At 38.4% G+C, this 25,526-nt stretch overlaps 1 protein-coding gene and 2 pseudogenes across 3 annotated transcripts in view; 2 read left to right on the top strand and 1 right to left on the bottom strand.

Moving 5' to 3' along the window:
- SBF2 (SET binding factor 2) overlaps positions 1-25,526 on the bottom strand; it is a 461,568-nt gene that overhangs the window by 275,638 nt on the left and 160,404 nt on the right. The window lies entirely within an intron of this gene.
- LOC144294684 (enkurin domain-containing protein 1 pseudogene) lies at positions 326-1,654 on the top strand (annotated as a pseudogene).
- LOC144294685 (26S proteasome non-ATPase regulatory subunit 9 pseudogene) lies at positions 9,814-11,028 on the top strand (annotated as a pseudogene).

The raw sequence follows: 25,526 nt of genomic DNA, 5'->3' as shown, positions 1-25,526 counted from the left end.
AAGTGAATTCTCTTAACATGATAAAAGTATCTACACAAAATCTATATTATACTTCATGCTGAAAAATTGAATGCTTTACTGCTAAGATCAAGAACAAGACAGAGGGACGGAAACTATTGTTACCTGGCAACAGCAAGCCTGTGGGGTTGCAGCAGCCGGCGGCAAAACGCCCCCCGCGTGTGGCGGGGAAGGGGTCGTGACCCGGGCAGGGAAGTGGGCTGGCAGCGGGCGGCGAGCGCTGGCGGGCAGCGGGAACGGAGGGCACCGTCGGGGTCAGGATCCCGGCCCCGCACCAGGGAGGAGGCGCGGGGCTGAGGACGCGGACAGGGCCCGGAACCGCGGCGCCCAGCAGGCCTCGGCGCACCGTTGCAGGGCAGCGAAGGCGGTATGTGCGACGGCCCGCCCCGCATCTCGGGGCCCATCCCTCCAGACCCTACGCTCTGCCCTGACCACTACCGGCGGCCGGCCTCGGCCCTAGGTCGCCTTGAGGGAAACGCGCTGAAGCTGCACCTGCTGACATCGGACCTTGACTTGGACGCCACCCCTCCGCGCGGCCCGCGCATGAATCCCGGAGCCAGAGAGATTCTGGAGCGTGGCCGGAGTGGCGTCGGGGGCATGCTGCTGCAGCTCAGGGGCATCTCCCTAGGCCCAGGAGCCTCTCCCAAGAGGAAGGACCCTAAAGACCATGAGAAGGAGAACCTGAAGCGGATCAGGGAGATCCAGAGGCGTTTCCTGGAGCAGGAGCACAGCCGGGAGCAGGGCCAGCCCAGGCCCCTGAAGGCTCTGTGGCGCTCGCCCAAATATGATAAAGTGGAGTCCCGGGTCAAGGCCCAGCTGCAGGAGCCCAGACCTGCATCTGGAACAGAGCCTGCCCACTTCCTGCGGGCACACTCCCGCTGCGGCCCTGGGCTCCCACCCCCTCGTGTCCCCAGTCCTCAACTAACCCCAGCAGGCCCCAGTGCTAAGGGGCCAAGCCTGGGTGTGGACTTCATTAGCCACAATGCCCGCGCTGCCAAGAGGGCCCCCCGGAGGCATTCCCACTCACTGCAGGTCCTGGCACAAGTGCTAGAGCAGTAACGGCAAGCCCAAGAGCACTACAACGCCACGCAGAAGGGCCATGTGCCCCATTACTTGTTGGAACGCAGAGATCTGTGGCGACGGGAGGCTGAGGCCCGCCAGCATAGTCAGCCGGACCCTGCCATGCCCCCTGGCCACACTCGCATGCCGGAGAACCAGCGGCTAGAGACACTGAGCAATCTGCTCCAGAGCCAGAGCCAGTTGCTACGTGAGCTAGTGCTGCTGCCTGCTGGGGCCGAGGGCTGAAGGCCCAGGGCCATAGTGCTGAGCTGGACCGGAAGCTGGCACAGGTAGAGAAAGCCATCAAGATCTTTTCTCGCCCCAAGGTTTTCGTGAAGATGGACGCCTGAGCCCTTTTATGGGGATAGTTATGGGGGGTCCTCACCAGGGATCGCGGCACGGTTGCAAAGGGCAGGATCAGGCCCCATTGTAGAATGGAGTCTGAAGACAGGAGCTGTGGGGTGGGCAGTATCCCCGGAGCACTCTTCCCAACCACTGGTTGTAGAAGGGTCAGCCCAGCCTCTTAACCCCTTTGTCAAAATTAAACCTTTTGTACACAGTGAAAAAAAAAAAAAAAAAAGAACAAGACAGGTCTACTATCACCACTTCTATTCTACTGTACTACAGCTTCTAGCCTGAGCAATCAGGTAGAGGGAGGGAGGAAGGAATGGTAAATGTATCAACTGTAAGGGATAAAACTAACCCTATCACCTAATATGACTGTCAATGTAAAAAAATCTAATGGAAACTAAAAAAAAAGTGTTTAGAACTAATATGTGAGCTTACTAAGGTTGTAGAATATGTGATCAACATACAAAAATCAACTGTATTTTGGGGCACCTGCATGGTTCAGTTGGTTAAACATTGCCTTTGGCTCAGGTCATGATCCCAGAGTCCTGGGGTCAAGCCCTGCATTGGGCGATCTGCTCAGCGAGGAATCTACTTCTTCTCCCTCTGTCTGCTGCTTCCCCTGCTTATGTGTGTGTTCTCTCTCTCTCTCTCATAAATAAATAAAATCTCTTTAAAAATCAACTGCATTTCTACATAGTAGTAGTGAACAATCAGAAATAAAATAACATTTACAATAGCATCAAGAATAATAAGGATAATTGTCAAACAATATGAAAGACATATACTTAACTACAAAATATTGCTGAAAAAAATAAAGAAGACCTAAATTAATAGAAAGGTACACATTATGTCAGTTCTCCAAATTAACTTTCTGTGAATAAATATATAGATTCATTGCAATTCCAACCCAAATGCCAGAGTTTTAGTTTTGCTTTGTTTTTGGTAGAAATTGTAGATCTGAATTTAAAATTTCAATTAGAATCTCTATTCTGTTCCGTTGATCTATATGTCTGATTTTGTGCCAATACCACACTGTCTTGATGACTACAGCTTTGTAATATAGCTTGACACCCAGAATTGTGATGCTACCAGCTCTGGTTTTCTTTTTCATATTCCTCTAGCTATTCAGGGTCTTTCCTGATTCCATGCAAATTTTATGATTATCTGTTCCAGCTCTGTGAAAAATGTTGATGGTATTTTGATAAGGATTGCACTGAATGTACAGACTGCTCTAGGTAGCAGAAACATTTTAACAGTATTTGTTCTTCCAATCCATGAGCATGGAACATTTTTCCATTTCTTTTTGTCTTCCTCAATTTCTTTCATCAGTGTTCTACAATTTTCTTTCTTTTTTTGAAAAAAGATTTTATTTATTTATTCATGAGAGATACAGAGAGGCAGAGACCGTGACAGAGGGAGAAGCAGGCTCCTTGCAGGGAGCCCAATGCAGGACTCGATCCAGGCCCCTCGATAACAAACTCAAAACCCAAGGACAAATAATCCAATCAAGAAATGGGCAGAAGACATGAACAGACATTTCTCCAAAGAAAACATACAAATGGCACAGACACATGAAAAAATACTCAATATCATTCAGCATCAGCAAAATACACAACGAGATACACACTAATCAGAATGGCTAAAATGAACAAGTCAGGAAATGAAAGATGTTGGCAAGGATGCAGAGAAAGGGAGCCTTCTTACACTCTTGATGGGAATGTAAGCTAGGGCAGACACTTTGGAAAACAATATGGAGGTTCTTCAAAAAGTTGAAAATAGAGCTGACCCAGGAATTGCACTACTAAGTATTTACCCCAAAGATACAAATGTAGTTATCTTAAGGGGCACTTGTACCCCAAGGTTAATAGTAGCAGCAATGTCTACAATAGCCAAACTATGGAAAGGGCCCAGATGTCCATCAACAGAGGAATAAACAAAGATGTGATACACACACACACATACACATACATACACACACACATAGACACAGAGACATGCACACACTCAAGAATACTACTCAGCCATCAAAAAAAGAAGTCTTGCCGGGCAGTCCCGGTGGCTCAGCGGTTTAGCACTGCCTACAGCCCGGGGCGTGATCCTGGAGACCTGGGATCCAGTCCCATGTCAGGCTCCCTGCATGGAGCCTGCTTCTCCCTCTCACTGTGTCTCTGCCTCTCTCTCTCTCCTCTCTGTGTATTCTCATGAATAAATAAATAAAATCGAAGAAGAAGAAGAAGAAGAAGAAGAAGAAGAAGAAGAAGAAGAAGAAGAAGAAGTCGTCTTGCTATTTTCAACAACATGGGTGGAGAGGGTATTATGCTAAATGAAATAAGTCGATCAGAGAAAGATAATTACCATATGATCTCACTCATATGTAGAATTTAAGAAACAAAACAGAATCATGGGGGAAGGGAGGGAAAAATAAAACAAGATGAAATCAGAAAGGAGACAAACCATAAGAGACTCTTAATATTAAGCAACAAATTGAGGGTTGATAGAGGGGAGTGGGGGGAGGATGGATTACTGGGTGATGGAGGTTAAGGAGGGCACATGATGTAATGAGCACTGGGTATTATGTAAGACTGATGAATCACTGAACTCTACCTTTGAAACTAATAATATACTGTATGTTAATTAACTGAATTTAAGTTAATTAATTAATTAAGACACCTAAAAGAAATTTCCAATGGAAATGTAAAGGACCTAGAATAGCCAAAACAACTTTGGAAAAGACAGAATTAGATAACTAATGCTACCTGATGTCAAGAACTGTGATAAAGCCAAAAAAAGGGCGGCCCGAGTGGCTCAGTGGTTTAGTGCCACCTTCAGCCCAGGGCCTGATCCTGGAGACCTGGGATTGAGTCCCATGTCAGGTTCCCTGCATGGAGCCTGTGTCTCCCTCTGCCTGTGTCTCTGCCTCTCTCTCTCTCTCTCTCTCTCTCTCTCTCATGAATAATCTTTTTTTTAATAATGTGGATCTAGAGATTGAATAAAATATACATAAATAAATAAATAAATAAATAAATAAATAAATAATTGCAAAATGTAATAAAATGAAGCAAAATCTTAATGGAGAAGGTCCCTAAGCATAAGTTCTCCCTGCATATTGGGTTTCCTGATCTACTACTGCTTGCAAGTCATCTCCAAATGCCACCTCAGCACAACACCCACAGAGGTAAGTTTTACTTTGCATAAATTCATATAGGATTAAATGCTTCCTTAAGTGATTTAAAGGCTAAATCATAGTCAATTGAGTTATCTGCTTACAATTCACCTTCTCTAATCCTGAGATACCTATCTTAGGGAATGAACACTATGGTCATATAACTTCTAGATAGCTCATCTTATTTGACCCTTCCATTCAATGGAGAAAAGAGTCCTTTCTCATTTGAATCCAAGGTCCAGCCATCTGACCAGTGGTCCTACATACTACTGATCTGACCATTGCAACCAATTCCAGAGCTATGTCTTTAGAAATACTATTTTCTTACTTCCTCTCCATTTTTTATTATTATGGCTCAAGAGTCTAGAATAAAACAGACCTGTATTCAAATCTCAGCACAGCCATTTATTTAGCTGTGTAGGTTCCCAAAAACCATTTTCAAATCTGTAAAATGGAAATATATTCATTTACTTATGTGGCTTTTGTAAAAACTATTTTATGCACCTAAAATGTTTAAAACTGTACCCAGCAAAGAGTAAACATTCAATAAATAATTGTTACTACTATTATTACCTACCTACCTACCACCAGGTTCTCCCTTCAAAATATTTTCTACTTGATTCTTATCTACCTCTAGGTTCTAAGGAATTCACAGCATTGTTCCTTTGAGATGCCAGTGGACAAAAATTCTTATTTTAAAATTTTTAAAATAAATACTTAATGAATTTGTTTTTGTCGTTAAAAATCCAAACAATACAGGGACTCCTGGGTGGCTCATTTGGTTAAGCGTCTGATTATGGTTCAGATGTCATCCCAGGGTCCTGGGATAGAGTCTTCTGTCAGGCTTCCTGATCTGTGCTTAGCAGGCAATCTACTTGTCCCTCTGCCTTTCCCCTCCCCTCTATGCTTGCTGGTCTTGCTCTTTCTCTCTCTCTGCTAAATAAATAAAATACTTTTTTTAAAAATCCAAGCAATACAAATGTTTGTAGAGAAGAAGTTCAAATTCTTGCTGACCAGTGATATGGACAGTCTACCCTTCACCTCCAGCCATACTATTCATTGTTAATACAGAAGTCTCCCCTTATCCTCAGGGAACATGTTGCAAGACTCTTAGTTGATGACTGAAACCACAGATAGTACCAAACCCTAGATACACTAGTTTTTTGCTACAGTACATGCCTATGATAAAGTGTAATTTATAAATTAGACACAGTAAGAGATTAACAACTAATAATAAAATTAAACAATTATAACAGTATACTGTAATAAAAGTTGTGTGGATGTGGTTTCTCTCAAAACATCTTATTATACAGTAGTCACTCTTCTTGCAATGATGTGAAATGATAAAATGCCTATGTGATAAAGTGAAGTGAGATGAAAGACAAAAAAACTGTGACATAGCCCTAAGCTACTACTGACCTAATGATCTGTCAGAAGGTAGATTACCTGCTTCCAGGCACAATGGACCACAGGTAACTGATATTGTGAACACAATCCCACAGAAAGGGGGAGGGGAGCAGACCACTATTATAGTTCTAAATGCTTCCTTCCTAATATTGTTGCACCACTTATATACACAGGTATGTGTATATACAAATATTCAGGTTTAATTCAAATAGTGCAATCAAACCCACCCATCCCTATCTAGATTCACTGTTAACATTTCACCACATACAAATATTTACTTTTGCTTTTTAACATAGGTATTTATCTTAAACTCTAAGGTAGAACTTATTGAGACTATAGTTGTTAAAGTTGAAATTTCATCAACAGCTTCTAAGAAAAGATGAATCATATCATCAAAACTTTGTATTTAAAGGAAATAAGATTCTAGTCAGTATTGAAAGTTGATATTTCAAACTCTTCAGGCCAAACAAATCTGCTTACTTATAGAAACTCATTGCCCTTTAAGAGTCAGAAATACTCAGGTATAAAGGCCCAGGGAAACAATAATAGATATACTTTTCATTGAAAAAGAAAAATAATGGGGTGCCTGGGTGGTTCAGTCATTTAAGTGTCTGCCTTTGGCTCAGGCCCTATCTCCAGGTCCTGGGATCAAGCCCAATTTGGAATCCATGCTCAGTGAGAAGTCTGCTTCTCCCTTTCCCTCCACCCCTCCCTTCTGTTCATGCTTTCTCTCAAATAAATAAATAAAATATTTTTAAAAAGAAAGAAAAAGAAAACCTACAAATAAGAATTCCTTGGGTTTTTTTTAGAATAAATTCAAAACTACAGTGCAGGAAATAAGGTGAGTTATGTATCAATTCTTCTTCCTTTCTGGTTTATAAACATTGTTTATAAACATTGGAATTTTACTAATTTCCTGGATAACAAATGGAAGGAATGCTCTCATTTGGGGCTTTTCCACTTATAATTCCATTATCATGATCTCAAAAAACAAATACCCAGTGGAATCTTGATTTCAACTGACTCCTTCAAAAGATTTATACATAATGTGGCTGATATTACATGAAATTTAAACCTAGAGAAATTACACCATGTGTGAAACATTCATTTGCATTCTGGTCTTTTCAAGTGCTTCGTAACAGCCCAAGGAAGATAAACTTGAGAATTACTAATTTTCTTCTTAAAGAAAACATTTCAAGGGCCTACTATCCCCTAACACAGCCTCCTTTAAACAACAAAAAGAAATGCAAGGTGCCAGGCACATTATTTAAGGGAGAAGTTTAACAAAACAAAAGGAAAAGGCAGACACTACCCATCCAAGGAAAAAGGATTTACTTATCAGCAGGTCTGAACAGGGAAAGATTGTCCAAGGTGAAGTCTTTTATAAAATAAAATTACATACTATATATTAAGCTCAGTATACTAAAAACTGGCTTTAAAATAAAGTACATGCGGGATGCCTGGATGGCTCAACGGTTGAGCCTCTGCTTTCCACTCAGGGCTCAGGGAGCGATCTCAGGATCCTGGGATTGGTCCCCCGCATTGGGCTCCCTGCAGGGAGCCTTCTTCTCCCCCTGCCTATGTCTTTGTCTCTCTCTCTGGGTCTCTCATGAATAAATTAACAAAAATTAAAAAAAAAAAAAAAGTACATACAAAAAACTCTTAACAAAAAATTAACAAATGGAATCATCCAGTATATTAGAATAATAAACCCAAATAGGTGGAGTTTATCTGGGCAACTTAAGGCTGGTTCAATATAAAAAAATAAATCAATATTATCTATCATATAAGAAAACTCACAATATACCATCAATAGAACAGAAAAAGCATTTACCAAAATTTCAACACCCAACAGGATAAAAATTTTCAGCAACCTAATAATAGGAGGGTACTTCTTCAACCTGATGGATATGTGTAATAAACCTATAGCTATCATAATAATGGTGAAAAATGAGATACTTTCCACTTATGAACAGGAACAACACAAGGATATCTATATTTACCATTCTGGCAAGAAAAGATATATAGAGAGAAGGAATAAAATTGTCTCGATTTGCAAATGACAAGAATGTCTATATAAAAAAAAATCCTAGGGAGGGGAGCCTGGGTGGTTCAGATGGTTGAGTGTTGCCTTTGGCTCAGATCATGCTCTCCAGGTCCTGGGATTGAGCCCTACATAGGGCTCCCAACTCAGTGGGGAGGGAGTCTGCTTCTCCCTCCCCCTCTGCCTCTCACCCTGCTTGTGCACTCTCTCTCTTTCAAATGAATAAATTAAAAAATCCTTTTTAAAACAATCTCAGGGAATCTACAAAAAGTACTTTTAGAACTAATATGAATAAAATTACAGGTTACAAGGTGAACACACAAAAATCACTTACATTTCAAATATACTAGCAAAAAACAATATGAAACAAAAAGAAATTTAAGTACCATTTATGGTAGCTCCAATAAAATGGAAATACTTAGGTTTAAATCTAACAAATTATGGCACAGATGAAAGAAATCAAAGAACATCTAAATATATGGAGAGACACACAGTGTCTTTAGACTCAACATATTAGAGGTGTTAGTTTTCACCAAAATAATCTTTAGATCTAATGCAATATCAATCAAAATCCAAGCAAAGCTTTTTAAAATGTTTTTGAGTAAGTTCACTCTTAAACAATATATGGTAGGACAAAAGTACCAGAATAGCTAAAAGAATTTTTGCAAAAGAAAATTAAGTTAGAGGTATCACACTACTAAATTTTATGACTTACTATAAAGCTACAGTAATAAAGACAGTATCATACCAGCTAAGAAATATAAATAAAAATACTAGTGAGAGCAATGGAACAGAATAGACAGTCCAGAAATAGACTCATACAAATATGGCCATCCATATTTGACAAAAGTGCAAAAACAATTCAAATAAGTAGCTTTTTCAACAAGTGATGTTGGAACAAGAAGTCATCTATGTGCATGGAAAAAGAAAAACTAACCTCAAACTAAACCTCTTATCTCTACAAAGATTAACTCCAAATGGATCATAGATCTAAATATAAAACAAAACCATAAACCTTTTAGAAGAAAACTAAGAGAAAATCCTTATGACCCAAGATTAGGTGAAAAGTTCTTAACACCAAAAGATCCATTTAAAAAAAAAAAAAAACAATAAATCAAACTACACCAAACTTTAAAGCTTTGTGTGTCTAAGAAGAATACTGTTAAGAAAACAGAAAGTCAAGTTTCAAGAATATATAAAGTCCTCTGAATACTCAACAGTAAAAAACAACTCCATTTGAAAATGGGCAAAGATTTTAGTAGATACTTCTCCAAAGAAGAATGGCCAGAACACATGAGAAGATGCTCAACATCATTAGTCATTAGGAAAATGCAAATAAAATAGAGGAGATAGCACTTCACACACATAAGGATGGGTATAATCAAAAAGACTGATAAAAGTTTTGACACAGATGTGGAGAAATTGGAACCCTCATACACTTGCTATGGGAATGTAAAATCATTTGGCCTCTTTTGAAAAACAGTTTGGCAGTTCAGTACCAGGCTAAACATAAAGCTACCACATAATCCAGTTGTTCCAATACTAGGTATATACTCAAAAGAAATGGAAACTTATGTCCACACAAAAACTTGTACATGAATGTTCACAGCACATTATTCATAACAGCTCCAAAATGGAAACAACTCAAATCCCCTTCAGTAAGTGAATGGATAAAAAAAAAAAAAAAAAAAAACTGTAGTATATCCATATAATGGAATACTAAGTAAAAAAAAGGAACAAACTGGTCCAGCATCCCGCGCTGAGGTCCAGGATGTGGGAAGGGGAAGCCAGGCAGAGCAAAGGCTCCCCGCAGGCAGGCGCGGTGACTGTCAGTGACATCCAGGAGCTCATACAGTGCAAGGAGGAGATGGAGGCACAGATCAAAGCCAATTATGACGTACTGGAGAGTCAAAAGGGCGTAGGGATGAACGAGCTGCTGGTGGACTGTGAGGGCTACCCCGGTCAGATGTGGACCTGTACCAAGTCCAAACCACCAGGCACAACATCATCTGCTTGCAGAATGATCACAAGGCAGTCATGAAGCAGGTGGAGGCCCTATACCAGCTGCATGCTCGAGACAAGGAGAAGCTGGCCTGGGACATGGCTGAGGCCCATGAAGAGGCCATGAGCCACAACTTGGGCCAGTGAGGGCCTCAGCCCCCTTCAGGCCTTCGCCAAAGTGAACAGCATCAGTCTTGGCTCCCCTACCAGTAATGCGGGTCTGCAAGTGGATGATGAGATTGTGGAGTTTGGCTCTGTGAACACCCAAAACTTCCAGTCTCTGCATAACATCAGCACAGTGAGGGGAAACCCCTGAATGTGACAGTGATCCCCAGAGGGGAGAAACATCAGCTTAGACTTGTCCCAACCCGTTGGGCAGGAAAAGGACTGCTGGGTTGCAACATTATTCCTTTGCAAAGATGATTGTTCCCAGGGAACAGTAATAGGAAACCAACTTCCCGTGCCCTGGATGTGGATCTGGTGGGAATTTCTTCCTTCTCTTCTCTCCTGGAAGCTTAATGATTTGGAGAAGGCTGGAAGCTTGAACTTCTGGTTGATGGAAATGCTGTAGCCTCCCAGTGTAACCTCTTGGGATTAAGGCATTGTTAACTTGATTTGTGCTTGGCATCTTTTGCAAATTAGGCGATGGCGGTAAATGGGAGTTCTCTGGATTGTGGGCAAGTATGCGGGAGTTATTCTGGCAGGTGTTGATAGGACTTTGTTCTTTTAGGATTTTTCCCCCCGAATAAACACAGGTTTCAGTGCTGATAACATGTTATCACCCCAACCGAATTCCCTTTTTTAAAAAATTTTTATTTAAATTAAATTAAATTTAGTTAACTTACGGTGCCAACCGAATTTCTTGTGAACCTCCAAACCAAAGCTCTGACAGAAGTTAGAACATTCTTATAGAGAGTTGGACAGGGACACCTAGCTGGCTCAGTCAGTAGAGCATGTGACTTTTGATTTCGGAGTTGTAGGTTCAAGCCCCACATTGGGTGTAGAGATTACTTAAATAAAATAAAATCTTGAAAAAAAATAAAAAGTTATACAGAACAGGGGCACCTGGCTGGCTCAGTGGATAGAACATGCAACTCTTGATCTTGGGGTTCTGAATTCAAGCTCCATCCAGGGTGTAGAGCTTACTTAAAAAAAAGAAAATTTGGACAGAACAAACCAACAGTGGTCAAGATTTGACTAACACTTCAAGAACATCACTCTTTAGTGAGTGGGGTTTGCAGTATCTGCATTTGCATTATGGCACTGCTGCTCTGGATACAGAAATTACATCCTCGGCAGCTCTACCTCCCGGGCACATCACTCCCTTGAAGAATAGGGAAAGCCAGGAGGTTCCACAGGTAGTCCCCTGAGGTGTCAGCTTCCTCCTCTGTAACCCACAGGAGGGCAGCAAGCTCCCTTTGTTTCTGGAATAAAAAACATTGCAAATTATCTTCTAATTTGACCTTTTATAGTTGAATCTCCTGGTCATCCCCTCAAATCAACAGTAGTTTGTAAACTGCCATGGTGTGCTTGATTGCTGATGGGAACCAGCAGTGTGTGCATACCTGACTCCTTGAAAATGCTGATTCCTTCTTCCTTCCTTTTATTTTCTCTCTTTCACATGGCCACATGGGTTTCAGTGATTCTTAGTGACCCTGTGTTTTACTTTCTCCCTTCACCTTATCACTATTTTTTCCCACATTTCTTGCACATCACTTTCTGTTTCAGAGGAAGGATGGCCCATTCTGCGGAGGCATGCCAGTGTTCCTTGGGAATGGATTTGGTTAGGTTGAATACAGAAACTAGGTTTCCCTGACAGGAATCAATACTCGGGGTGTGCTTCCAGCCGTGGATTCTCATGCTCAACTGGAAAGCTTTCCTGTTGAGTGTCTTCCCCAAAACTATATCCTAGCGGTGCATCCACATGCATTCCCCTCTTATTAAAAAAAAAAAAAAAAAAAAAGGATGGAAAAAGAAGAGGAGGCAGTGAGACCCAGGCTTAAAGACCAGAATCCTGTGAAAAAGGCCAAACCCACACTCAAACCTAAAAAACCAGGATTCAAGAAATGAGGAGCCAGGAGTGGCCTGGCTGCAGCGACCGAGGGAGAGCTGGCTAGCTGTGACCCCAGGTCTCCCCCACCCAGCCTCTCTCCACCTGAGTCTGAATGGGATGGAGCTGCTGAGGCCAACATGAGAGGCCCTCGCCCCAACTCTCAACTGTTCAGCGGGACCTGGAGTTCCAACCTCAGGGCCATTAATAAAGTTTGCTTTGCCAGGAAAAAAAAAAAAAAAAGACATGCCATGCATACCATTGCTTACTGCTTAAATTGTGTGTGTGTGTGTGTTTGTGTGTGTTCTGATTCCAAGTGTTTTCAAGTCTCTTTTTATAAGCCCCAGATCAGGGATCCCTGGGTGGCACAGCGGTTTGGTGCCTGCCTTTGGCCCAGGGCGTGATCCTGGAGACCCGGGATCGAATCCCATATCGGGATCCCGGTGCATGGAGCCTGCTTCTCCATCTGCCTGTGTCTCTGCCTCTCTCTCTCTCTCTCTCTCTGACTATCATAAATAAATAAATTTAAAAAAAAAATATATATATAAGCCCCAGATCATAATAAACACAGCTTGTATCATCCAAAATAAATAAATAAATAAACAAAAAAGGAACAAACTACTGATAATGTCAACAACTTGGATGAATCTCAAATATGTTATGCTAACTGAAAGAACCCAGGACCTAAAAGTTATATACTGTATGATTCCACTTATAAGGCATTCTTGAAAAGATAAAGCCAAAATAATGGAAAACATAACAGTGGTTGTCAAGGGTTACAAGAGGTAAGAATGTGACAATAAAGGGACAACATGAGGAAGTTTGTTGGAATGATGGAACTGTCCTGTATCCTGATAGTGGTTACTCAGATCTAAACATGTGTTAAAATATGTAGGGCTCTACACTAAACAAATAAAAAGGTGAATTAAAAAAATACAATAATTTAAAAGATAAAAATTTTTCAAAGAATAATAGACAAAATTCTATTTATCCTAGCAGCTTCCTCTGAGAAGTAAAAATAAATAAATAAATAAACTTGACCAAATTGGAGTGTTTAGAGCCAAATAAACAGGATTCTTTCTCAGGGGGGTCTCTGATTACTTAGAAAAAAAAGCGGGTGTTAAGGGTACCACCATTTATATAATGGATTCCCTAAAAGCAGATCCTGAAGTAAGAATTTCAGTGCAAGTAGTTTATTTGGGAGATAATCCAGGAAATTGTGGTAGAGCAATATAGAAGAGAAGGCAGTCATGGTGTACATTAATAAGCAGACTACAGCTGTAGGCAACTGGTGCTCAATCATGCTGTGGAATTCTGAGAGACAGTATAGGACATGCATTGGAGTTATCTCACTCAAAGAGCAAGGGAGCTAGAGGCTTTTCTCTCAATTACTGTTAAGTCATTAGTTGAAGGCTGCTCCTGAGATGGCAGGCTTGAATATTCCAGTACTTCTGGCTCGTCCATGTGCTAAAGAAAACTTTCAAACTAAAAATCATAGGTGCTGGCAATCAGGCATTGAGACAATGTATACAGAAATGCAAGGTGCTTAGGAAAAATGGGCAGGATATTGACAGCATTTGCTCCAGATGGATAAACGTGTGTAGCTGGATATTAATAAAATTATCTCTGAAATAAAACAAGAAACTACCTCTAGAAGGTCAAAATAGAAAAGACATTTCACTTTGTATTCTTTTTTTTTTTTTTTTTTAAGATTTATTTATTCATGATAGACACAGAGAGAGAGGCAGAGACACAGGAGGAGGGAGAAGCAGGCTCCATGCCGGGAGCCCGACGCGGGACTCAACCCCAGGACTCCAGGATCACGCCCTGGGCCAAAGGCAGGCGCTAAACCGCTGAGCTACCCAGGGATCCCACTTTGTATTCTTTTTTAATTTTTCACCATGAACATAAATATTGCCTGTTCACACACATAAACAAGTGAAGACACATGAAGATTATTGGATATTTGGTGATATTAAGGAATTACTGTTAAATTTCTTAGGTATGATAATGACATTGAGGTTATGTTAATAAAAAAGGGGTCTTCTTTTTTTAGAAATGCATACTGAAATATTTATGAATGAAATGATACTAAGTTGAAAACATGCAATTGTTTTATAGGTCAAAAATGGATGGGTATATACCAATTTTATATGGTCCAATTAATATTTGTGTTTTTTCAAAATACTACATCTGGACAAATATGAGGCTGGTAAGTGGATAGGGCTTACAGGTGAATAAAGAATGACCATTGTTAATGGTTTTCTAGCTGAATGACAAGCATAAAGGAGTTCACTGTTCTCTATTTTGATAAAAAAACTGAGGACAAAAACCCTACCTGATACAACTGCACCTTGCCCAATGCTTATTAGCACTGCATATGACACAGAGTAAATATAAAAAGTGTAGATGTTGAAATGATGTCTAAATTAATACTCTTCTTAGAAAAGGTATATCTATAAGAAACTAAAAACAAAATAAACTTAATGAGATTAACCAAGGACAATAAAACAGAAATAAATTAGAAGGAAAATGTTCTTTAAATTTTATCCAACTTTCACAAGTGACTTATTATGACAGATTCATTATGCAAATTCTACTACCTCTTAAAGTTTGCAACAGTTAGATATTCCTCACATTACAATCTCTTTTATGATTTCATTTAGGCTAATTAAAATCCATTTGCTCTGAATTCCATTACCTATCACTATTTATTAGATATGGATGTAGGAATAAACGAGATAAAGGTTACAGAAAATTTTAAATATATTCATAAGTTCTCTAGTCTTTTTTTATGTCACACATACATGATTATAAACCCATCTGAAAGAGATTTCCTGCTTACATATATGTATACATATATTCTTTAAGTTTTTATTTATTTAGATAATCTCTACACCCAATGTGGGGCTCCAACTTATGACCCTGAGTTCAAGAGTTTCATGCTCTACCAACTGAGCCAGTCAGGTGCCCCTGTGCATATGCTTTAAGTATAATTTGCTAAATATAACTAATGTGAGTAAGAACAGACTCATTCTACCTTAGATATCTCTGGAAAAGTTTAATGACATAATAAGTTTAAAAGTTACAAAAACATGTATTAATGCTTCTTTAATATTATGAAAAACCTTTTAATAATTATAGCTGTCAAACAATGAAATTATCTCCTAGAGAATAAGAGCCCCTACTAAACATATTAAACCAGAAGCTGGATGATACTTTATCAGATATATCGAAAAACAGATTCATAAAGAAGGCTGAACTTGATAATCTCATTGCCTTTGGCACCAGCTAGAAAGGAAACTGAATCCTGAGTATGGCCTTAATTTAGAGTATGATTTTGGTAAATTACCCTGAGCTTCAGTTTTTCTTAATCATAAAATACCTCACATTTTCCTGATAAGATTAAGTGATATAATGCATTGTGAATTATTTAGCATAGTATCTGCAACACAGCAAATGATTAATAAGCCCTATTATACGGACTGATACTCAGATATATTAGCAATCAGTATTATTTTCACTACTACTACTATTGCTATTATTATAAAAGGGAATGGAGGTGATTGAGGACTAAACCTTTCACCTGAGACCTAAAGGGTAGGATAAAAGAGAGAAGACCAGTGTTGGGGGACAGGATCTAGATCCTATATGTCAGTAATTTCTATAAGCAATAGGAGCAGTGATAGTGACTCTGAGGCTGATGACAATTAATTCAATTAGTCTACTGATCAACTACTTTGTGCCAAGCACTGAAACTATGATAAGAAAAATAAAATCCACGTGGGAGGGATCCCTGGTGGCGCAGCGGTTTGGCGCCTGCCTTTGGCCCGGGGCGTGATCCTGGAGACCCGGGATCGAATCCCACATCGGGCTCCCGGTGCATGGAGCCTGCTTCTCCCTCTGCCTGTGTCTCTGCCTCTCTCTCTCTCTCTCTCTCTCTGTAACTATCATAAATAAATAAAAATTAAAAAAAAAAATCCACGTGGGAGTTCACTTTCCAGTGTTTCTGGTGATTCTGATGATGTGCTATTACTCAAACATAAAGTAATCCAAGAAAACATCTAAACTTAAATATGTATATAGTAGCTATCTCCTTTGTGGACCCAGTCAAGAGGGCTAGAAATAGTTAAATCCCTTAGACTGGTACTATAAAGTACACAAAGGAATGACACTTCAAATTATAGTAGTATCTGATACAAAAGCCACCAAATATTAGGTATATAAGCCTCACAAAACACCTGTAATAAAATCCTTTAGCAGCCAAGGATCAAATAAAAGTATGTTTCCAAGTATCAATTCAATCCATGGCTGAGATTTCTATGACAAAAACAAGCCAAATTTTACTGTAAATGGTGACTGGAACACTGCACAAAAGCTATCATACTTCAAAACACAGGATACAGTATAACTTGTGATTTGGAAATAAACCAAAACATACATCTAAAGAAACTGATGAAACAGGATTCAAGCAATTCAAAATTTGTTAGTTTTAATTCTCATGAGCTTTATAAAAATGTTTGGTATGAAATGCTAACACTATTTTTGATAAGACCTGTATAAACAAGATGAGTATTATTTACCAAAACAGAAAAACAATGTTTTAGCCTGATATGGGCAGTTGGCTAGCCTAAATTCTATCATCTATCAGTCACCAATAATATTTACTGCTTGTTTACTTAATGTAGCCTTTCTGAGAAAGGCACTTGCAGAGTATTCACTGGCTGCTAAATATTATTGTTAGGAGCAGCAACCAGAGATGGTTATCTGTTTAAGCTGTTTATCTTTGTCCCTTAAAAAAAATTACAGCAAATAGAACAAAATGTTCTACTGCAAAAGCTCTGTCTAAATGTATCTGGATAATACCAAATAGTGTTTCTTCGGAACTGCAGAGGTAACAATCTCTGAAAAGCAGCCTGGAGGGAAAATCTTTTCAATTACTACATTATCAAAAAAATAAAACATATAAGGAAAAAATTTTTCTCTTGAAAAAGCAACATCTAAATCAGTATTCACAGAAGAAAGAAAGACTACAACACCACAGGAATACGCCTAGTCCCAAACATCACAACCAATAAGAATGAAGATTTAATAGCAAGGGCAGACCTACACAACAATCAAAAAAGGTGAAGAAGAAATGGGTAGGGGGCGCCAGCCTCGGTGGCTCAGTCAGTTAAGTGACTACCTTCAGTTCAGGTCATGATCTCAGGGTCCTGAGATAAGGGGCCCACATTAGGCTCCCTGCTCAGAGAGGAGTCTGCATGCATCTCCCTCTACCTCTGTCCTTTGCCCCACCTCTGCTCATATGCTCCTTTCTCTCCCTCAAATAAAATCTTTAAAAAGAAGAAGCAGAAGGAGAAGGAGAAGAAGGAGGAGGAGGAGAAATGGCTAAATTGTCTGCAATCAGATTAGCTCATGGGGGGACAACTGGGTGGCTCACTGGTTGAGCGTCTGCCTTGGGCTCGGGGTGTGATCCCATGTCTAGGATTGAGTCCCATATCGGGCTCCTTGTGGGGAACCTGTTTCTCCCTCTGCCTATGTCTCTGCCTCTGTGTGTGTCTCTCTCTCATGAATAAATAAATAAAATCTTAAAAAAAAAAAAAGATTAACTCATGGGAAAATATTTGGCATATAAAATAATACACACCATATATTTACATAGCACCTTGGCTTTTTTAAAGCCCTGGGGCTTTAAATCAAAGATCAGCTCCTAAGTGAAGTTTTTGCTCATTCCTAAAGCCTAAATTGGTTCTTTTTTAGGTCTTCTTAATTTGATGCTTAATATCTGTATTTAAGCATTCATTACAGATTACTCTGTATTAACTGATTATAAAACAGGCTGTATAGGGATACCTAGGTGGCTCAGTTAAGGGTCCAACTCTTGATTTCTGCTCACATCATGGTCTCAAGGTCATGAGATCAAGTCCTGAGTTGGCTCCCCATTCAGTGGGGAGTCTACTTGAGATTCTCTCCCTCCTCTCCTTAAAATAAATAAATCTTAAAAAAAAAAAAAACACACACACACGCTGAATGTCCCACTGTACTATAAATAACCATAGAACTGTTTCATTCAATTTCCTTAGAACCTAGGAATACATCCCTCTCCAAACAGGTGGTAAGTAAAACTTTGTTGAATTGAACTCTATTACCTTCTACAATGTTCACAAATGTCCCATGAGATAGTGAAAGCAGATATTACACATGTTTTATAAAGGACTTAACAAATACAGAAAGAAAAAAAAACAAAAACAAATACAGAAAGATTAAATAATGTCCCCAGATTAATGCAGATAGGCTCTAGGACCTCACACTTCTAGGCTAACAATGTCTCTTTGTACGACAGTGTTCAGAAGACTTGGTAGCAGAAATTCTGGAGAAATAACTCAAAGAATTTAGAATTAAACTAAGTAATCACAAGTGAGCAAGACTCCATAAAGAAGCCACTTATGTATTCTCTATTTCAGAGGACCAATAAAAGAGTAACATTTGATTTATAAGTTTCCTCTGCCTTTTCTTATCCATTGAGAATCAGGAGGAATGAATCCAGGTATACTTATTCTGAAATCTACTAACCTGGAAATGAGACTTCAAATCATAAACATAACATAACATAATGATAAACTTCTGATCACTAACTGCATACCAAAAACATGGCCAGGACATAGAAAATACATGAAAAGATAACACAAATGACATAGTCAGGTTCAAAGACACAATACAAATTTCTGGCAGCCAGTAATAAAACAGAAGTCATTAATAAAAAAGTAAAGTTGGCTAAAAGCAAAGGCCTGTTGATTACAGACATTAAAAAGGAGTAAGAGATTAGTACCATACTGGTCTTTGCCTCCAAAAAAAATGAGCTAGTTCAAGAAAAAAAGGCTAGAAAACACACACACACACATCAATCTTTACCTAGAGCTTTTAGAAAAATGCCTGCATAAGGGAGAAGGTGTTGGCATAACCTATTAACCTTTTATCAGAAACTCAAGCAAAGTACCTAATGTTTCTACAATATCTCCAATGTAACTTATGACAGAATCACTGAAATTCTGGAATAAGACTTCATTCTAGATTGGGAAAAAAGAAAGGTTAAGGTGAAAGTTAACTGAATACCTAGAAACAGATAGGTATGCACAGACAGGAAGGACAGAAACACCACCAAAAAAAAAAAAAAAACCACACTCAAAATGAGACAGTATACCAATTATTCAGAATCATAGGAAGAAATCTAATGCTAAAAATTACAGCCAGAAAAATCAATAATCAGAATATGAATTTATTCAATATAAAAATAATTTTACGGAAATAAAATTTTAAGACCTTAAAAATAAGTTCAAACAATGTTCACAGAGGCTTATGAGGGCAAAACTTCAAGTGAAAATGAATAAGAAATAATGAAAACAAAGGAAAGGGGGAAATGTAGGTATGAAAAGAACTCTATAAGAAAATTTAAAAATAAAAAATACAGTCTTTGATATAAAAAATTAATAGACGAAATAGACTTTTCTCTAGATAGACTGAAGGTGGAATTCTTGGAATAGAAGATAGTCCTGATGCATTCACCAAGAGCTCAGCATAGACAGGGAAAAAAAAATTTAATTGAAACCACAGCTAAAAGACATATAAGGTAGATTGAAAGGACTGAATATTCATGTAATGAATTTAAGAAAAAGGGACTGAAAAAACTTCTGAAGAAACAGTAACTGCTGATAATTCTTGAGAACAAAAGAAAAACTAATCTTCATAATAATAATGAAACTGGACATTTGGAGTCAGCATCCAGAAAAGACTCCTTGACATTATTTCTTAATCTATGATATTCCCATAGACTTCTTCCGCTCTCAACATCCTACCAGTCTATCAAATTACACACTCTTATGGAAACTAAGACTAAGTGGACCAGTCGGCCCAATGATGTCTGGTGGGTTTTCACGGTAGTTCCAGGAACCCAGCTACAAGGGCTAGAATTGTCAGATGGGAGTGGAATATAGAATGTTATCAGGGCTCCAGGGGTTCATATGACAAGCAGGGGAAATGCAGTCACATAGTGGCTTTACTCTTCTGCTTTTTATCTCCCTCTTCACCCAGCTCAAGTAAACTCAAGTAATAAGCCAAATTCACAATAAGCACTAGTTCAGTACAAGGTCCTGTACTACATACTATGAAGGGTACAAAAGCTGTCTTCCCTTAAACTATTGCCATTTTGATAAGATAAAAATTGAAAAGTAACTGATGGGCCAAGAGGGAATAACAGGGAACTAATCTCCTGTGGAAATGATTTTTTTTAAAAAAACTGGACAAAATATATATGCATAACAGTTTTCAAAACCCTAGACATCAGTTAATAAAGTGCAATGATCTACGAGAGATGAGAGGACTGCTATGATTACCTCAGCTTCCCACATTGAGCTTCCAGATTACAGCACAGAGAGGCACAGAATCCAATAGACTCCCTAAGTTGAGAAGACATGACAGATATCCAGAAAGACCATGAAACTAAAGCTTGCACAGCAGAGCACCACAGAAGAGAGAAATGCTCAGAGAGAAAACTCCAGAGATTTGCAAAGAATTCTCCTCAAATATCCAAGTGTATGGACCAAAAGGAAAAATAAATAAATAATAAAGATCAGAGAGATTTTTTCAAAAAAAGGAAATAGAAAAACAATAGAGAAAATCAATGAAATCAAAAGCTAGTTCTCCGAAAAGTTCAAAAATATTTATAAAACTTTAGTCAGACTGACTAAAGAATAAGAGGAGACACAAATTATATCAAGAATTTTTTTAAAATGACCACAGATCCAACAAACATTAGTATTATGATTTATGCACATAAATTCAGTAACTCATATGAAATGGGTGAATTCTTAAAAAGATAGAAAAGAAATAGATGTACTGAATAGTCCTATGTCTTTGAAATTCTAGTTTAAAACCCTCCAACAGAAAAAATCCTACGCCTTACAGGTTCATGAGCAAATTCAATTAAACATTTCAGTAAGATATAATATTAATTTTCCATAAAAACCTATTGAAAATAGAAAATAAATATTTCCAAATCTTTTTTTTTTTTTTAGATTTTATTTATTTATTCATGAGAGACACAGAGAAAGAGAGAGAGAGAGAGAGAGAGAGACAGGCGGAGGGAGAAGCAGGCTCCATGCAGGGAGCCCGATGTTGGATTCGATCCCAGGTCTCCAGGATCACATCCTGGGCTGAAGGTGGCACTAAACTGCTGAGCCACCCGGGCTGCCCCCAAATCTATTTTTTGAGGCAAGCATTACACTGAGACCAAAACCAGAGAACACAGAAACTACAGGCCAATATCCCATGTGCATACAAATAAAAAATCCCCAACAAAATATTAGCAAGTCATAACTCATCATGTGTAAAGAGAATACATCTGACTATGTGAAGTTGACTCCGGGAACTCAAGGCTAATTCAATTATTTGCAAATTGATCAGTATAATGCACCATATCAAGAAACTGAAGAAAATTTCCATATGATCAATCTAACAGAGAACAAACTCTTAACAAAAATATGACATCCACTTATGATTTAAAACTCTAAGCAACCTAGGAAGAGAAGAAAATTTCCCAACCTGAAAAGGGTTATCAACCTGAAACTCAAAGCTAGTATCACATATAATAGTGCAACAATGCATGTTTTTGCCTGCATATATGTAACAGGTAAGGATAGCTGTCATTGCCAACACTACTTAACACTCTGGTGGGTGTACAATAACCGCAACGAGACAAAAAAAGGAAAAGGCATACAGATTAGAAGAGAAAAAACAAAAGTCTCTTCAATTTTTAAATGACATAACTATCAACATAAAAAATTTGAAAGAATCTACAAAAGCTACTAGAACTAGTAAGTGAGATTAGCAAGGAACAAAACACAAGGACAGGGGATCCCTGTGTGGCTCAGCGGTTTAGCGCCTGCCTTTGGCCCAGGGTGCAATCCTGGAGTCCCGGGATCAAGTCCCATGTCAGGCTCCCGGCATGGAGCCTGCTTCTCCCTCCTCCTGTGTCTCTGCCTGCCTCTCTCTCTCTCTCTATCATAAATAAATAGATAGATAGATAGATAGATAGATAGATAGATAGATAGATAGATAAATCTATCTTTAAAAAACCACAAGGACAATATTTTTAAAGTATCATTTACAAGTGCATCAGAAAACATGAATTATTTAGAAATAAATTTAACAAAATATGTATAGGATCTATATACAAAACAATTAAAAAATAATGAAAGAAATAAAAATCTCTCAACAAATACTAATTTAAAGATATATATGCACTCCTATGTTTACTGCAGCATTATTTATAATAGCCAAATTATGAAAGCAGCCCAAGTGTCTGTCAATAGATGAATGGATAAAGAAGACATGGTATATATACACCACAGCATATTATTCAGCAATAAGAAAGAATGAAATCTTACCATTTGCAACAACATGGATGGTTCTAGAGACTATAATGCTAAGTAAAGTAAGCCAGTAAGGGAAAGACAAATACCATATGATTTCACTCATCTGTGGAATTTAAGAAACAAAAAAATTGAAAAAGGGGAAAAAAAACCCAAAAACACAACAAACACAACTACAGAAACAGATGGTTACCAGAGGGAGGATGGATAGTGGGGGTGGGTGAAAAAGTTTAAGGAGATAAAAAGTACATTTTTATAAAGACTTTTAATTTATTATTTATTTGAGCGAGCAAGAGAGAGAGAGCAGTGAGAGAGAGCATGAGTGAGAGGTGGGGCAGAGGAAGAGGGAGAAGACTCCTGACTGAGCAGGAAGCTCAATGTGGGGTTCCGATCCTAGGACTCCAGGATCATGACCTGAGCCAAAGGCAGATGCTTAACCAACTGAGCCACCTAGGCACCCCAAAAAGTACATTATCTTGATGAACACTGAGTAATAAATTGAAATTGCTGAATCATACTATATTGTACACCTGAAGTTAATATAACAATGTATATTAACTACACTGGAAATTAAAATAGAATAGAATAGAATAGAATAGAATAGAATAGAATAGAATAGAATAGAATAAAAATAAAAAGATACCATGCTAATGGATTGGAAAATTTAATTTAGTTAATATGTTCATTCTCTCCACACAGAGTTATACATTGAACACAAGTCAGTATCACAGTGGGTTTCTGTACAAATCTACAAGCTGTTTCTAAAGTTGATATGGAAATGCAAAGGACCTAGCATAGCCAAAATAATTTTGATAAGAAGAAAACTGAAAACCTCATAGTATTAGATTTCATGACCTAATATAAAGCTACAGTAATGAAGAGGATGTTATTAGCAAAGACAAATAAATATCCAATGGAACAGAATAGTGTCCAGAAATAGGTGCATACATATATTAACACACTTGATTTTTACAAAGGCAATTCAATAGAAAAGAATAATTTCTCCAAAAAAAAAGAATAATTTCTCCAAAAATGGCACTAGGAACAACTGGATATCCCTATCCACAAAAGTAACTATTGAGCCACAATTTGCACAGTATACAAAAAATAATTTAAAATAGGTCACAGAGGGGGGCACCTGGTGGCTCAGTGGTTGAGTGTCTGCCTTTGGCTCAGGTCCATTATCCCAGGGCCCTGGGGTCAAATCCCACATCAGGCTCCCTGTGGGGAGCCCTGCCTCTCCCCCTGTCTATGTTTCTGCCTCTCTTTCTGTGCCTCTCATGAATAAATAAATAAAATCTTTTTTTTAAAAAATGGATCATAGAGGGCGCCCAGGTGGCTCAGTTGGTTGGGTATCTGCCTTTGGCACAGGTCATGATCTCAGGGGCCTAAAATCTAGCCTTGCATCGGGATCTCTGCTCAGCAGGAAGTCTGCTTCTTCCTCTCCCTCTGCCCGTCTCTCCCTGCTTGTGCTCTCTCACTCTCTCAAATAAATAAATTTTTAAAAATCTTTTTTAAAAAATGGGTCATACAACTAAATGGAAAGGATACTATAAAACTACTAGAAAAAAAATAAAATAAAATCTTTGTTACATTAGGTTAGGCAAAGGGATCCCTGGGTGGCGCAGCGGTTTGGTGCCTGCCTTTGGCCCAGAGCGCGATCCTAGAGACCCGGGATCGAATCCCACGTCAGGCTCCCGGTGCATGGAGCCTGCTTCTCCCTCTGCCTGTGTCTCTGCCTCTCTCTCTCTCTCTCTCTGTGACTATCATTAAAAAAAAAAAAAAAAAAAAAAAAACCACATTAGGTTAGGCAAAGCTTAGATATGATGCAATAAACACTAAAGGAAAAATTTATAGATTTCACCAAAACAAAAAATTTCTGCACTGCAAAAGATGTTTTGAAAATGAAAACATTAACTACAGAATGGAAAAAACATATACCCAAAACAGTAGCACTTGGGTGGCTAGGCAGGTTAAACGTCTGTCTTTGGCTGAGGTCATGATACCAGGGTCCTGGGATGGAGGCCCGCATCAGGCTCCCTGCTCAGTGGGAAGTTTGTCCCTCTCCTTCTCCCCCTAGCCTTGCTGGTTCTCTCTCAATCTCTCTCAAATAAATAAAATCTTTAAAAAATATATACACAAAATATAGTTGCAAAACATATACATGTGTAGAGAATATATGAAGAACTTCTCTTATAATTCAATTAATAAGGAAACAATTTTTAAAATGGGTAAATATTTTAATAGATATTTTACCAAAGAACATATTTCAGATGACAACCACAATTAGATACCAATATACACTTATAGAATGGCTAAAACTAAAATGACTGAAGCTACCAAGTGTTGTCTAGGATAAAGAAGAACAAGAAGTCTTATGCACTGCTTGTAAGAATGTAAATTGGTAAAATGTGTTTGGAAAATAGTCTATTAGTTTTCTTAAAAAGTTAAACATACATCTAACATATGATCCACTCATTTAACTTTTAGGAATGTACCCAAGAGAAAAGAAATTATGTATAAACATATAGAGTTTACGTGAATGTTCTTAGCAGTTTTATTCATAATAGCCAACAAATGGAAACAACCAAAGGTCCATTAACAGGTGAATGGGTAAAACTATGGTACACACATACAATGAAATACTACAAGCCAGCAATAAAAAGACAAAGTTTATTGATATATGCAACAATAAATATGAATCTCAAAAAAGAGGAAAAAAGGAAACTTGGTGAATGATACATACACATTCATTTTCCTGATGTTAAGAGTCATTATAATATATAATTATTCCATTGCTAAAACATCAAACTCGGACATTTTCCTTTTCCCAGTCCCCACATTCTCATCTTCTCACAATCTATAACATTCCCAAAAACTGTAAAAGCCACTTCATATAGTATCTTTTTGTCTCACCAGACCTACTACTCATTCTAGATCCCAAATTAACATGAGATATCTAGAAAATGGCTGCACAGCAATGCAAATATATTTAAAGGCCACTGA

This window comes from Canis aureus, chromosome 23, assembly GCF_053574225.1.
Source record: "Canis aureus isolate CA01 chromosome 23, VMU_Caureus_v.1.0, whole genome shotgun sequence".
Classification (NCBI taxonomy): Eukaryota; Metazoa; Chordata; class Mammalia; order Carnivora; family Canidae; genus Canis; species Canis aureus.
Note: the sequence above shows the minus strand (reverse complement) of the source record. Positions and strands in the feature narration are given on the sequence as shown.